Here is a 16,853-nt window from a genome sequence, read left to right as displayed (position 1 = left end):
GCTAGTTTGGACTCTGTGCCCGCGGCTACACGCGGCATGCACTAGGTAGTTCGGATTAGGCTTCCTATTCCGAACTACCGGTACACCTCGTTCCACGAGGAGTAACGGTAGTTCGAATAGGAAGCCTAATCCGAACTACCTAGTTCATTGCGCGTGTAGCCGCGGGCACGGAATCTGAACTAGCGGACATTTAAAAATGGCGGCGCCCGGAAAGATGCAAATGAAGCCCGGGAAATTCAAATCTCGGGCTTCATTTGCAACTTCGGTTGCCTACATTAACCACCCTAGTTCGATCTAGGGTGGTAGTGTAGACATAACCGTGGTGAGGTTTTCTCTTACCACAATTTACCACTCTACTCATCATCTTATCTTTATCTTATGCTCCTATTGTCTTTGTCCTATGCACTGTCATCTCATTTTAAAGCTACATTATAAGCTTCTTGGGAGAGGGTGGGAAATTCTACCTGATCTTTAAGATCTGCCAGAATACAAATAGATAAATAATACTTAATTTTTTGGCTGGCACAATTCAGTTAGTATGTGCAAAGCTCACTGTATGTAGTGCCCTTTAACATATGTCTGATGATTTAGAGGGAGGAGGAATACTTTTTTTTCCACAATGAAAAGAATATGCTATACTCCAAACCACTTTTGCAATTCAAGAAACCTCACAAACACAGAGAGAATGGGAGTGGAGGCTAAGATGTGTAATGCAGTTAACTTTTCTAAAGACTAAACTTTGAGAATATAGCAATATTACTTGATGGCAGAATAAGAATGACATCAGAGTGAGTCACAGGTGTTGGTGATAAATACAAATTTGATGCTGCACAGAAGGAATATGTAAGTATCAATAGAGTTAAGTAAAAGAACACATTCTTCCCTTGTTTAGCATTCAATCCCAGGCACATAAGCACACATTAAAAATGTTCTCTATATTCCACCAAGTGTAGTTGTGTCTCAAGATGACAGATTTGTTACTCTCTTTGTTGGCTGACTTCCCAACCATTGAATTGTATTTTGTGTCAATCTCATTGCAAAACCACAAACTAGATCTTTCTCCTTTTGCCTTTTTGTTCTTCATTAATTGCTTTGTCCCAATGTCTCATCCTCAGTACATCAAAGATCTACTTTCATCACAGTTAGACACACGGTTCTTTCTAGACAAGGGTGAATAATACACTCTGAAATATCACAAACCCTTCTAACACAATAGACACCAAATGTTCCAAATTAATTAAACTAGTATTGTTGAATTTGTTTACAATCACTATGCATTTAACCTGCCAAAAGGTGATGTTTCTCCTGAACTTCTTAGTCAAGGTGATATGAGGCACAGCAGAAATGCAGAACTGATGGCACTGGAAATATGAACACAGCTGAAATGAAACCCTGGTGGTAGAAATCAAAGATCGAAGAAAGGAAGCCGACTGACAGAGACAAACTGAGCTTATTTAGTGCAAAGAGAGAAGGAATGTGGTAGATGAGTGAAGGAAGCTTAGCAGAGATGATACTCTCTGCTACATTGGTCATTTTGAAAAATGTCCAAATATATAAAGGTGAGTTTCTGTAAGGTTATAGCAGTGCAACTGATAATCCAATGCCTTGCACCTCCTGTAACTGTTTACATCTGTCAAAGCTGTTTCCAATTCTGGCACTTTGAGTGTAGAAAGTGGAGACCCACAAGAGACCTTAAAATATCCTGCCACTAAAAGCTTCTGTTTAAAAAACCTCTCCAAGGTTACAGATTTCCTGGCCTTCAGTGGTACACTGCCACCAACAAAATGCAAAAATGCACTTGGGAATTTCTTCCTGTTGAATAAACCCAACCTCAGGAAAGAGCTTGAAAACAAACTAATTTTTTAATAGCTGCCCTTCAGTCTCAGGCACATGCACATAGATCCTCCTGGTTTCTAGGACACAGGAATCAGATCATACTCTTTAAAGGGTGATTTTATTACAAAACAAGAAAATATAACTGGTAATGTATACTTGGTTCTTAGGTGTTACAGAGCAACTAGCAAAAGATTAAAGCACATAGAATTGCTTCTCTGGGATTCAATTTCAGTTATAGTGTATGGGGAGGGGCACATGGGCTCCACACAGAGGAGTTTAACAAAACTCCAAAATAAAGAAAATAATGTCTAATCAAACATTCCTCTCTGCCACACTTTCTGGATACCCACTGTTTCTGGGTTTAACACTTTACAGGCAATAAAGTTAACTGAAGGTCTAGGACATCTAGAAAAGGACAGCAGTACTCTTTCCATCCATCATGACACCTTTGGAGAAAGTTGTTTAATATATCATGCTAATCTAGAAGTGTTTGCATCTACGGAATGTGTGTGTGTCTCTGTATGGCTGCGTCTAGACTGGCATGATTTTGCAGAAATACTTTTAACGGAAAAGTTTTTCCATTAAAAGTATTTCCGCAAAAGAACATCTAGATTGGCATGGATGCTTTTGCACAAAAAATGCTTTTGCACAAAAGCATCCATGCCCAGTATAGATGCACTTTTGCGCAAGAAAGCTCCGATGGCCATTTTAGCCATCGGGCTTTCTTGCGCAAAAAATTAAGGTGCCTGTCTACACTGGCCCTCTTGCGCAAGTATTCTTGCGCAAGAGGGCTTATCTCTGAGCAGGAGCATCAAAGTACTTGTGCAAGAAGCACTGAATTCTTACATTAGAGCTTCAGTGCTCTTGCGCAAAATCAAGCGGCCAGTGTAGACAGCTGGCAAGCTTTTGTGCAAAAGTGGCCACTTTTGCACAAAAGCTTGCCAGTCTAGATGCACCCTATGTGTTAATGACTAGACAGGATTCAAAACTTTAGGAAATGTGGGTTAGTGGTTTGATTTAATAACAATATGAGGTTTATCTATCTATCCATCTACCTCTCTACCAGCCTATCTTTTTTTTATTTACTCACTCCCTGTTCTGCACAAGAGAAAGCCATAAAATGAAAAGGATATAACCTCCTCTAGTTGTTACACATTTTAAAAATAGTTGTGAAAGAGAAATATTTTATAATAGTTTATATTTAAAGTAATTATTGTTCTTTTTATCCTTTACACACCACTGAAGACATGCATTTCTTTCTGATACTATGAGGAGTCAATTCAATTACTCTGGATTTACACCAGCATTATATAACTGAGATCAAAATATGGCCCCTGAATTATCATGTTAACATACAAACTCTGACAATACTTAATTTGATCATCTTACCCAAGAAGTCTGCACAATTAAAAAGAGGATACATATCATTGACTTTACTGTCCAAATATCTGAAATTTCCTATTCTAGGATGAAAATTATTATGCAGACATCAACATTCTATGAGTCTTCGTACGTGTAAGACCCCTATCACTGTAATTTCTCAGTGCCTAAATTAAGTATTGCTAAATACTTATGTAAAGGACCCCCCCATGCTTTATGAAATGGACTTCTGAACATAAATATGCATAAGTCAAAGATGGACAAATTGCCTCATGTAATCTATTGATCTTAATGTCTTAATCAGCTGTCTCTTTTTATCTTACTTTGGTGTATGTATCATTCTTGTGTGTAAAATTAGACATATGAAGTATGGAATGGTTTATGGTTTTTGAATGTGTAAATGAAATCCATCAAGGGTGTTTCCAAGGCTGGGATGACTCAGTGTCTGGGCAATCACATGCAAATAATCTTTTGTCCTTAAGTCTTAGCAGTGTTCAAAAGCTTCTGAGGGGTAGCTGTGTTAGTCTGTAACTGGAAAAACTTAAAAAACAACAGTCTAGCAGCACTAACAAAACATGTACATGGTATCATGAGATTTTGGGTGCACAACCCTGCACAACCTTAGCAGTGGTGGGTCTTAGGAAGTCACATGACCTACCTATCTGGTAGGGCAGGGATGGGCAATAATTTTTGGTGAGGGGCCAAGATTTTGGTACGTGATCAAGGGCCTCACTTTTCTGTGTGGGGGGTCTAAGATGGAGGTTAGGTGCAGAAGGGTGCATGGGGTAAGGGACTGGGGTGCAGGAGATGCTGTGGGGTCTCAGAGGGTGTTTGGGTGGAGGAGGGGGTTGTGACCTGGGTCAGGAGAATAGAGTGTAGGGTCAGGAAGGGAGTGTGGGTACAGGAGAGGATTCTGGCCTGGGGAAGAGGTGCAGAAGGGGGTACACCGTCTGGGAAGGAGTTGTCAGCGGGGGTAGGGGGTGAAGAGGGCTTGGAGGATGGTCTGGGGCAGGGAGTTCAGGTGCAGGCAGAGCTGGGGTACCAGAGGCAGGTGCTAGCTGGGAGGAGTTTACCTAAGTGTCTCGTGACCAGCAAGTTGCAGCACCCCCAAAGCAGTCTGGGCTTCCTGCCTGATGCAGCCCCTGACCGCTTTAAAATACAGGCTGCTCCCTCCATGTGGCTCTTACCTCAGAGTGGGGGAAAGAGGCCTGAGCTGCCACAGTCTCTCAGGCCAAGCTCTCACATCCATTGGCTGCCAGAGAGATCACACAAAGCCTCTCCCTCCCTGCAGTGCAGGGAGACACAGGGACTCTTTTAAACTGTGGCAGCTGTGTGTGCCTGAGGGTCCTGGCAGGGTGGTTTGTGGGCTGGATCCAGTGGCTTGGCGGGCTGGATCCTGCTCCTGGGCCATATTTTGCCCAGCCATGTGGTAGGGACTGGTCAGGTAGCTTCCCCTGCAAAAGGGAATCTTTAAAAACAATAGGTTTTGTCTTTTATGCTGACTGGACACACCCGAGGGAAGGAACTGACCTGGTTTGGAAGGCTTAGCTGAGAAAAGAAACAGTTTTAGGAAGAGTTTGTAATGAATTTGTAATAAGTTTGTACTGAGATTTAAGTCTAGAAACATCTAAGCATTTTCTGTTATTTTGAGTTAGTAATCTACTTTTCTCTGATTGTTCTCACTTATTACCACTTAAATCCTACTGCTTGTTCTTAATAAAATCACTTTTATTTTCTATCATGCCCAGTGTAAAATAATTGTTATCTGGGGGAGAAATCAGTGTGTACATTCCCCCTTTCATTTTTAAGGGGAGCTTACCTAAATAATTAATGTGGGGTTCTAAACCCATTTGAGGAGTGGTATCCCAGGAAGCTGGGCCCTAAACTGCATTCTCCTTGGACCTGAAAAGGTTCAGTGTCTGTACTGCTTTTCAGGGAGACATTGATCTCAGCCTTGTGCTTTGGGTAGGCGAGACCAAGGAGTTGGCACAGCAGGACAGAGCAGTGAGGAGCCCCAAAGAGCAAGAAGGTGAGTGTCAGCATCTTTGTTAGCACTCCAGGAATCACCCCTCACCCTGTCACAAATTACTTACAACATATTATCATGTTCTTGGGTATCTATTTATCTCATTACCTGCCCTGTAACCCTGAATATCTCAAAGGGCATGTCTAGACTGTATCCCTCTGTCAAAAGTGGGATGTAATTAGACAGATCAAAATTGCAAATGAAGCCAGGATTTGAATTTCCCGCGCTTCATTTGTATAATGGCGGCTGAGCATTCTTTTGAAAAAGGGCTTTTCTAAAGTAAAACCACCATCAAGATGGGGTTCTTTGGTGAAAAAAACCCTTTTTCGAAAAATCCTGTACTCTTCAAGGTTTTTTTTTTTCTTTAAAGAACACTATATAGACGACGGCTTTACTTTCAAAAAGCCCTTTTTCAAAAGAACACGCAGCTGCCATTATGCAAATGAAGTGTGGGAAATTCAAATCCCGGCTTCATTTGCAATTTCGATCTGTCTAATTTACATCCCTCTTTCGAAAGAGGGATGCAGTCTAGACATGCCCAAAATGCTCTGCTACTGTGATTCTCTTCCCTGGATGCCTTCAGCCTGAATATATTCATGCACTTAATCTCTGTGTATTTACCCTGGATTCACATATCTGACCCCAGCAGTCTGACTACAACACAATAGCCCCACTGGAGGTCATTTCACCAAGTGTAAACAAATATCCCCCAGAACTAGATTTTGTCAATAATATGGGCTCTGCAACAACCAGCCAACTCCCGGACCATACAGAGATATATTAAGATTTGTTTGCTCCCTTAAAGGGACAAAAGGGCTTTATAATTTAATAACTTAAGTGCAGAAAATACACCCATCTCTGCAATTAGCCTCATTAGCACCAGCACTATAACTGGCACGTACTTTTCCCCGTCTCCCTTCTGTTTTCCTCTCACTTATTTTATGAATTCTGAGAGTCCTCCCCCCCTTGTTTTTCCATTCAAGCTCATCTGAAGAAGTGGATTTCCTCACAAAGTCTCATGATACTATACATATTTTCATTAGTCTCTAAGGTGCCACGGGATTACTTGTTTTAAAAGTTACAGACTAACTCAGAGTGTTGAGTTTGTTTATTGTAAAAATAAAGCAGGATTATTAAGAAAAGGACATAGGTTAAATGTACCAAGTAGAAGGAAATAATTTAGGAAAGGTTATAAAGAAACAAAAGCAAAATATTGTTTCTAATATCTAAGCAGCTTCTTTTCCAATCTTCCACCCAAGAGACTTCAACACTTTTGGTTAAAAAAACCCATTTCTCAGCTAGACTATGTCTAGTTATTGATCTCAAGACAACTTTTCCTTTTTCTTTATACCTTACCACACTTATTATTTGTCTGACTCAGGAGTAACTCTTGTTGTTTTTCGTTTCCTGTGGATTTCCCACCTCCCTGCAGAATTAAATGGGCAGGGCTCAACACAAGTTCTCCCCTCCCCCATCTATCTTACTGGTGGGTCTTGCCCATATGCTCAGGGTTTTATTGATCACCGTATTTGGGGTGGAGAAGGAATTTTGGGTCAGATTGGCTGAGACACTGGGGAAAAGGGATTTTTGCTTTCCTCTGAAACACATGGCAAGGGTAACTTGCACGTTTAAACTAGTATAAATACTGAATTCTCTGTAACTTGAAGTGTTTGAACTGTAATTTGAGAATTTCAGAAACTCAGAGAGAGAGAATAGGGACCTCGTGAAAAAGTGTGTAGGTGAGGTTCTGTGGCCTACAGTGTGCCAGAGGACAGAATAGATTATCATGATGGTGCTTTCATACATTAAATTCTTTACTTTAAGGTATACAAATCTCTGATTTATATGTTGTTGGGGTTTCCTTAATTTAATTGGAGATAACTGGATAGCTGTGGCATTCCCTCCTGATGGGGAGAAAACCTGTTTATGTCTGTCTTTGGTCACCGATATTAAAGCATAATATTATTCAGTATTCATATTAGTTATTACACATATTTCACAATACCATTTATCTTCCAGAAAAGACCATACTTGGTACAATTTTATAATGCAATAATACTGTACACAATAAGTTGATTATGAGTTTCAGTTCTACTGCTTTTATAGCCTATGTTTTGTTTTACGCTCTTTGCATTTCCCCTGCTTGATGGCTTTTTTTACCTTTGATGTAAATGGAAAGGACCTTCCTTGTCTCTCCCTAATAAACAGATTGGACAAACAAAGTACACTTTCCTTCCTCAATGGCAGAGTGGATTTATTGGGTGTGTCTAGACTATAGGGTTTTGACAACAAAAGTGGACTTCTGACAACAAAACTATACCTGCGTCTACACTACTGCCAAGTTCTGTCGACATAATGTCAACAGAACTCGGCAGTTCTTGACGATGGTAAACCTCATTCTACGAGGAATAACACCTTTTGTACACAGAGTTCTGTTGACAGAAGGCGTTATTGCATCTACGCTGTCCTTTGCGTCTACACTCTTATGTCGACAAAGCAGCTTGCTTTGTGGACAGAACTGGATGTAGTCTAGACGCTCTTTGTTGACAGAAGCTTCTGTCAATAAAAACCTGTAGTCTAGACGTACCCATTATGTTATATGTAATTCTTACACATACTGATAGCTCTTTACATACACTGAGTGCACACATAATGCAGAATTATTAATGACCAGTGAATTATTAGTTTTCCAGTGATATCTTGCATGTCACCTTTTATGACAACACTGTTATAGGCCCGGGAAAATTTGCTGACACAAATTAGTGAACAACATATGGTCCTCTGTGCCACACATTATAATTAAAAAACATGTTTTTCAAATGTGTTGAGCATATAAGGGAAAGTGTCACACAACTTTAGGCTTGGTTTATACTTAAAAGTCACAACTTTCACTGAGAATTGTACTTTGAAAAACACGTTCCTTGCTACAGTATTGACATACCCACAGTCACGATCTATAAAGAAAATAGTTGAGCTACGTTCAATTCCTGACAAGGTCTATACCTAGTGTCTCAACAATATGAAATAACTAGGCAATATTAACTTCTGCATTGCATACAGTCCAACATGGGTATATAATTCCAGACTCTTTGTGTGTGTGTGTGTGTGTGTGTGCGCGTGAGAGAATGTTAACTTTGTCCACTATTGAAGAAGGTACCTAAGTTTGAACCTAACACACGAACATTTCCCCTGAAGTCAATGGGTTACTTTTATATATAAAGTCAAGCATGTGCATAAGTACTTTCCTGAACCCTGGGGTCTTTATCATGTCTCTTTAAAAATCCATTTTTTAAAAGTGTTTCCAGTACCCAGTTATCTTGGTAATTTGTATCTGGCTGATCATTTTTTAGATTCGTTTTTAACTTCATGCCACTACACTACAAATTAAATCTTCCTAGACAATGAAACTCTACAGATAAGTAGTATTATATTTTATACTGCAAAAAACTTTGAACTGGGATTCAGCTGATATATAAAATGTTTCTGTGCTATTGAAAACACTACCCTGAAGCAACTAGATAGGTCTAAAGTGCTAACGCAGAAAGCAAACTTGGCAGTTTGACTCAAAACGCTAGCAAGTGTCAATCTAAGAAAATAGTATTTTTTATTTTTGGTGGTAATGTGCAATTTCCTGTAACCACCAAATCATTAAATTCATCATGCACTTTGAGCAGTAATAATTTTGTAGATTTTCATTATGAAATGGGACTCTTTCTTTTACTTAAACCTATAAAATACACTATATTCTTCCTTTTAACTTTGATTCCAGCAGATGATATAAACTTTTGCACAGTATGCCTATTACTATCTCTGTCTGTCAATGTGACATTTATCTGTGAAAGTTATTCATTACTGCATGTTTAAAACATCACTATATTTATGACTGATATAGGTTCTTTTCTTAAAAAATATATGCCATCTGATTTTGAGTTTAATAACCATTACCAATAATTTCTTATTGGATATGGAAGTTTTTAATTCACATATACCTTCATGCACAGAACTGTGAGTGGAACTAGCCTGTTAGTTGTGTCATTAATTAAGGTTCCTATTTCCACCAAAATTATATAATTCCAGACTCCTTAAACTAAAATGTAGGCACTTTGCTCTCAGATTTAAGTGTTACTGGATTATACAATAATGCTCAGGAGAATCAATAAGAAGTTTGCTAGATAAGTGCAGCAATACTCTGACAAAGGTAATAGCCCAGGCTGTTATGAGTAGAGGTGAACAATTAATGGATTGAAATGCTGGTTCTTCTGAATTCAATAGAACTATTGCAACTGATTTTAGTAAACCCACATTTCACTGAAAGTGTGCAATACTACCAGTATTGGCCATAGCATAAGAAAGAATCCCTGTGTGCGAAAGACAGTTAAGTGTACACTTTAGTGCTTTCCTAAATCTGGGCCACAGCAAACACATTAAACTGCTCTATCCATGTGTATTAACTTGGGAAATGCAGACACCCTGTCTGTGTGTGCAGGCAAGGGGAAGAGTTAGACTGGGTAATTCCTTCCTTCCTTCCTTCCTTCCAATCTATCACTTAAAAGCTATTAGGCACTGTTTCCAACATCACAGAATTTTCTCGTTGAAATATGGGTGTCATCTCTATTATCTTGCCTGCTGTGTTTTAATACCCAGGGAAAACATCTATACAGTATTTTCTGTCCACCTCATCTTTATATTCTACTACGTAGGGTCTACTTGCAACTTCTTACCTGCTCTAGAGAGGGAGGAAATGAGATCATCAATGAAACACCCCATTCTGTGTAACACTCAACAGGAGTAGCAGGAGACACAAAGCAGATCCACTTCTGCTAGATATCTAGCCCACAAATTAAATTCCTTCACCAAATCTGGAGAAAACTGGAGCCTTTCTTCCATTTTGTTAATCCTGTCATAAAAATTTCAGGCGTTGTTTTTAGCTGTAAACTGCAAAGGCTAGCAAGTTAGATGCATCACAAGCAACTTCGTTAGATATTCTGTGCTAGTCTTGCATCTAATAAGTGAACCAAATAATGCTTCTTTATCTTCTGAGTGCCAGTGGAATTTCAGTATAATTTCATTATAAGACTATAAATTGAAGTACAACCTTGACCGACTGAATATAGATTTAGTAAACTATCTGAAACAGTGAGACAGACAGACTTTTGGCTTCCTCATTTCCCTTCTAACCCAACATGATAATTTTCTTATTTCCTGTGTCTAAGGTGTGAATATAGATAGTACTTTTAATTAATAGTGACTTTGCCATTCTGTAACTTGGGTTACAGAATTGCTTATGCCAATTTTAACTGTCATTCCTATTATCAGGAGTAGAATACTAGTATGACGATGTTCAAGGCCCCATTCTGCTAAGCATTATACAGGCAACTATAAAAAGACAGCTCTTACCCTGAGGAGTTACTTTAGGTGTCAGGCTCCAATGGCCAAATTGGGTGGGGGTAGTGGAAAAAATATGTACTAAAATGATAATAGTATAGTAAAAACATTTTATCCAACCAGTGCCAAAGAGTAATAGTTTGGAAGCAGCTCAGAAGATGTAGGCTTAAAGGAGGAGTTTAAAAGAGGAAAATGAGGAACATTTATGAATTTTGATCAGGAAGGAGCATCATGGGAAAAAGTGTGGAAGTTATTGATGGAAAGTAGGTAAGACATAGCCCCATTTTAGGATGAATTCCACAGTTTCCATGTTCAACAGTTGGCTTATCTTATAACTTCTCTGTTCCTTTCACTGAGCTAAAACAGAATATATACTAATCTATTGTCAATAGGAACTAACAACATTTTAAGTGTCCCCTTACCACCATTCCCTTTGGAAGGGTCTTGGAATATTGGATTTTTTTCTCCCGTAGGAAGTGTCTGGGTAAGACACCTTAGAATAAGTAAATAGCAAGTCTCCTTATCTACTAAAAATTAAAATATTTTTTGCAACAAAATTTTAAAGATCTTTGTTTATTTTCTGATCATAGTATTAACCACCATTGTAATGTGAATGTGAAAAGGCCAATAGAATCCTAGGATGCATCAGGTGAAGTATTTCCAGTAGAAATAGAGAAGTGGTAATAACGTTATTCAAGGCACTAGTGAGACCTCACCTGGAATACTGGGAGCAATTTCCATGTGTAAGAAAGATAAATTCAGACTGGAACAGGTGCTAAGAAGGACTGCTAGGTTGATGAGAGGAGTGGAAACCCCCTAACTACGAGAAGAAACTCAAACACCTTGGTTTGTTAAGCCTAACCAAATGAAGGCTGATAAGAAATTTGATTGGCCTCTAAAAATTCAGAGTAATAAATACTAGGGAGGGAGAAGAGCTACTTATATTAAGCACTAATGTTGACATAACAATCCATGGACATAAACTTGGCATGGAATCATAAAATCATAGAATTGTAGGAGTGGAAGGATCCTCGAGAGGTCATCCTGTGACCTCATGACAGGACTAAGCATCAATAATTTTAGGACTGAAATTAGGTAAAAGATTTAAATCAGAAGAGCAGTAAAACCCTGGAATAGCCTTACAAGGAAGCAGCAAGGGCAAAAAACTAACTGGTTTTAAGACTTAGCTCAGTAAGTTTATGAAGGGAATGGTATGATGAGAATGCCAATGGTAGATGATCTGACAGTTCTTTCCCAAGTGTCTGGATGTTGGGTCTTACCAATTTTCTCAGAGTGTAACTCACTGTCCTATTTGGAGTTGGGAAGGGATTTTCTCCCTGCTCAGATTGACAGAGAACATGGGGGTTATTCACCTTCCACTGCAGGTTTAAATTAGAGTAAATGGTGGATTTTGTAAATTGACATCTTTAGTTCATTGTTGGAGTAAGTCAGTAACTCAGACAGAGTTCGCAGATCTATTTCAAGAATGAGTTGGTAAAGTTCTGTGGCCTGCGATGTGCCTAAGACTAAGTGATTGTGATTAATTGTACGATTTGGCTAGAAAGGACACATAAAAACATAAGAATGGCTGTACTGGGTCAGACCAAAGGTCCATCTAGTCCAATAGCCTATTTGCCAACAGTGGCCGGCACCAGGTGCCCCAGAGGGGTCGGACCAAAGACAATGATCAAGCGATTGGTCTCGTGCCATCCTTCTCCAGCCTCTGACAAACACCAGGGCCAGGGACACCATTTCTATCCCCTGGCTAATAGCCTTTCTTTGACTTTAATGATCACTATGACTTCTTTGCTTTTAGCTTCAATCCTGTGTGGCAGAGCCCTGGTTGTGAGCTCCATGCATAGAGGGTTCTTTAGGGTATGTCTAGACTATGTTATTTTTTCAAAAGGAGCTATGCAAATTTGGCATTAACTTGCATATCTTCTTCTGATCGCTTTTTCAAAAGCAGGTTTTTAAAAAGTAAAAGTTGTCTGGACATGTTTTTTTTCAGAAAAAAACCCCTTTTTAGAAAAACTGCGTAAACCTCCTTTTTTTTAGGAAGAGCGTTTTTTTGAAAAAAGGATTTTTTTTCTGAAAAAAATGAATCCAGACTACTTTCACTTTAGAAAAACTTGGTTTTGAAAAAGCAGTCATAAGAAGATATGCAAATTAGCACTGAATTTACATATCTCCTTTTGGAAGAAAAAAAACTTAGTCTAGATGTAGCCTTACTGTCAGAACCAGGCATGGCAGTACTCAGGCTGCTAGAATTCATTGACAAGACTCTCGTTTCATCTTTTGCCTTGTTGTGACCATACTCTGCATTTGTCCTTTTACCCATGACCATTCAAATATTTTTGCTTAATTTCACAACAAAATCATACTCATAACAATGATTATCTCTTCTGGCTTAGATGTTTATGAGTCTAATGACTAGAGTGTGGTCACGTAATGAAAGGGCATATAGCAATGCATACACACAAAGGAGCAGAATTAAGGTTACATAGGCAACCTTAATTCTGTTTTTTCTTAAATTAGGAGGCTGGATTAGAAATCTTTTTTTTTTCTAATTCAGGGTTTTGGATTAGGAAACTTTGTTACATGGATGTTATTTCCTCTTTTCTTTTCTTTTCTTTTCTTTTCTTTTCTTTTCTTTTCTTTTCTTTTCTTTTCTTTTCTTTTCCAATAATTAATACATACTATCCCCCAATGTGGTTCATCAGGAGAGCTTAGTTCTTCAGATCTACAGCACAGACTTCTGTGTCTTGAGCTCACTGAAAGCAGTGGTAGACTGAGTATGGCAATATAGTATTAGAAAGGAAAAAGGCACACATCTTGCCAGTGGATTTCACAGCTCTTTGCTTACAGCAGAGGCCTATACAGACCCAGGATTCCTCAGTTCAATATAAAATTCTAGAGTATGGTGTTCCATCTGACCACAGACTCTTCTGACCTCGTTTCTCATCCCTCAGTCTTTATCTGTTTAACATAGCAATTATTTATTGTTTGTGTTATTGTAATAACTAACAGCCCTCATCATTGACCAGACCCAATTTTGTTAGGCTCTGGTTAAACACAAATACAAAAGAAGGACTTTTCTCCAAAGTGCTTAAGCGCTAAGAATCAGTAAAGAGACAGATGCACATAGAGAAATAGATGGAGGAGAACAAGGAAATAATGAGACAGTATTAGTCGCCATGATAAGAAGTGGCTTGAGAACATTAGTTGCCTAAGGAAAGTTTTTGTGCTTTTTTAAACGGAGCACTTTAAGTGGTTTCCAAATCACCTTTCTCCATTCACCTCTATCTCTCAGTGACACTAGAACTATTTTTAGTGTGGGAACGCTGAGTTATGCCCCCCCCCAATCTTTTCCGCAGCCCTCAGTACCCCTGGTTGGAGTCACATCTAGAACTGGCAACTCTCCTGTGCCATTCACCAAGCTCAGCTCCTTCCCCATTCCTCCTCATCCACACACAAATGCAAGAAAGTTAAAAATGGCAATGGAGCTGGGAGAGTTTCATGATGAGTATGAACAAAATAGAGTTGATATGCTTGTATTTGTGGATAGGATTCATAGAACTATTTAACTTTCAATAACAATTAACTTCCACATGGGTAAAACAATGAATGTGTCCTCTTAATCTCATTCTCTTCAGTGATTAAACCACTTTAATTTTTAAATATCCACCACAAAATCAGGTTGAGGTAAACACCTCACATGGAAAATTGAAGGCTGAATGGTGAAAGTCTGGAGAAGTGATAAGCAACTGAAATCAGTGTCTAATAAGGGAAAGTGTCAGACAAATTAAGGCTTGGTTTACACTTAAAAATTATGTCAATGACTAGGCCCTTTCAAATTGTGGGAGAAAAAAGCAGATCCCTGACCAATATGGCCATCCTAACCACTAGTGCAGGGGTGACCAACTCACTCTCAAGCCACATACAGCTCTTTGGTTAAAGAAATGTGACTCTTGTTTGAGCCGTGTGTCTGGACTGCTCATGGCCAGCCGCTCTGTGCACGTGCCCCAGTGTCTGGAGGGAGAAGCACATGACGGTGGCGGCTCCGGGACTCAGGCATTGGGTTAGAGAGGGGGCTGAGGGTGCCTGGCTCTGGGGGAGGGGGAGGGGATTGGGTTACAGAGGGGGCTGGAGGTGCCTGGCTGTGGGGGAGAGGAGCGGAATTGGGTAAGAGTTGGGGGGGGGGGCTGCAGCACCTTAAACTCAAAGTCTTCATATATGCAAAATAAGGCAGCTAACACAGATGTCATATTTAAATTCCAAGGCAAAAAAAGAATCAGCATGTACCTGGTTTACGCTGTGTTTCTTTAAAGAAAATTCAGAGGCTATTGTTCCATGCTGAAGCAATTATTCTGAGATATGAATCTCTCCCTTGTTCTTGAACCTCTCATATTTACAGTTAGGGACAGACCTGGATTTTTAGAACTATAAAAAAGCCATAATCTTCATAAGTAAAAAAAAAATGAGGAAACCATACCTCATTACAGAGATCAATACAAGCTGGAGTGAAACAAGCACTTCAAACTGTGCTAATTTACTTTTCAGTTCAGTTTAATTTAAAAAAAAACTCACTGGACATAATAGGGTAGTAGTGTTAAATTTAAAATACATGGTGGGGATGATTGTTTTTTTAGTGTGAGAATATTACTATATTTTTAAAGTTTTTCTTTAAATGTGATGTTTGTTCCTTGTCAAGTTTTCTGAAGATCCATGGACTGGCCATACATTTTGTAAGTGACTAGAGACTTTTATTGTTTTTTGTCCGAAATGTCCTGTACATTATCTATCTATCTATCTATCTATCTATTGACATATAAAAATAAATATATAATATGTTGCTCTTTGCACTCTATCCACAGCTATTTTGTCTCTTTGTCTCTAACTGGCTGGCCACTGCTGCATTAGTGTAAACATAGCTATGTTGATGGATGAATGTTTCTATCAATGTAGCTAACCAATGTTGCTAACTGAGAGCTGGTCTATTCTGAAAACCTATATCAGTATAGCTTCATCTTTGAAGCATTAGAAAAATCCACACCTCTGAGAGTCTATGCTGATTTGCCCCTTCCCCCAGTGTGGTGTTAAAAGAAAAAATATTCCATCTATCTAGCTACTGCCTCTCAGGAAGGTAGATTAACTACCCTTCCTGTCTCTGTAGCATCTGCACTGAAGCATTACAGGGGTGCAGCTTCAACACTGCAGTTGTGCTGCTGTAGTCAGGAGGGCTGACTGCCTTCCCAGGTCCCTGGGCAAGGTGGGGCGGGGCCCGGTTCCACACTCCTGGAAGGATGAGGCTTTGGATGGAAGGGGGTAAGGATGCACCAAGCAATCCTCACCACCACCAGGACCACAGCACATCTCCCCCAGCCCTCAGAGCCACTCAGAGCATGCCATGTGGCACTCTGGCTTCAATTTAAAGATCTTGGGGTCTTAGGTGCTGCCAGCACTGCCAGGCCCTTTGTAATTGCTGGACCCCAGGGTAATTGTCCTCTTCCTCCCCGTCCCCCTTAGCAGACCTGGTCTAGAGTTTGTTTGTGGAGACGGTGGTCATACACAAGTTGAAATACTCCTGCCAACGTAGTGTGTGTCCACATTACAATGTTATGCTAGCATTACTAAACCAAAATAGCTATGCTGGCATTGTTTACACAGCAAAGATATGTACTGGCACCTATAATACATGTTAATACATATAATGCAATATAATCCAGATTTTTTTCTGATCTTCTCCCTTTATTATCAAGTGCACTCGCCTCAACTCCTCAGTATGTAATGTGAAGGTAAAATGTGTGACTGACACCTTTTTTTTCTCCAAATTGGTTTCTTTGAAAAGAATAATAAAAAAATGACCCACAAAAAATGTGTTCACAAAAGCTCATGATACTATCCACATATGTTTTGGTTAGTCTATAAGGTGTTACAGGACCAATGTTGGGTTTTTTAATTTTTAAAAATTTAGTTACAGACAAACATGGATCTGAGGGTACATCTACACTGCACCTTTATTTTGGAATAACTAGTGTTATTCTGAAATAACAATGCGAGCGCATACACAGCAATATCGAAATATCGAAATAACAGGTAGCTTATTCCGAATTCTGTAAACCTCATTCCACGAGGAATAACTGCTCTTTGGAAATAGTTATTTTGACATAGCTGCAGTGTGGACACTTAATTGCTGCTATTTCGAAACAGCTCCTCATCAGGGCCA

The sequence above is a fragment of the Pelodiscus sinensis genome, chromosome 1 (assembly GCF_049634645.1).
Source record: "Pelodiscus sinensis isolate JC-2024 chromosome 1, ASM4963464v1, whole genome shotgun sequence".
Taxonomy (NCBI): Eukaryota; Metazoa; Chordata; order Testudines; family Trionychidae; genus Pelodiscus; species Pelodiscus sinensis.
Note: the sequence above shows the minus strand (reverse complement) of the source record.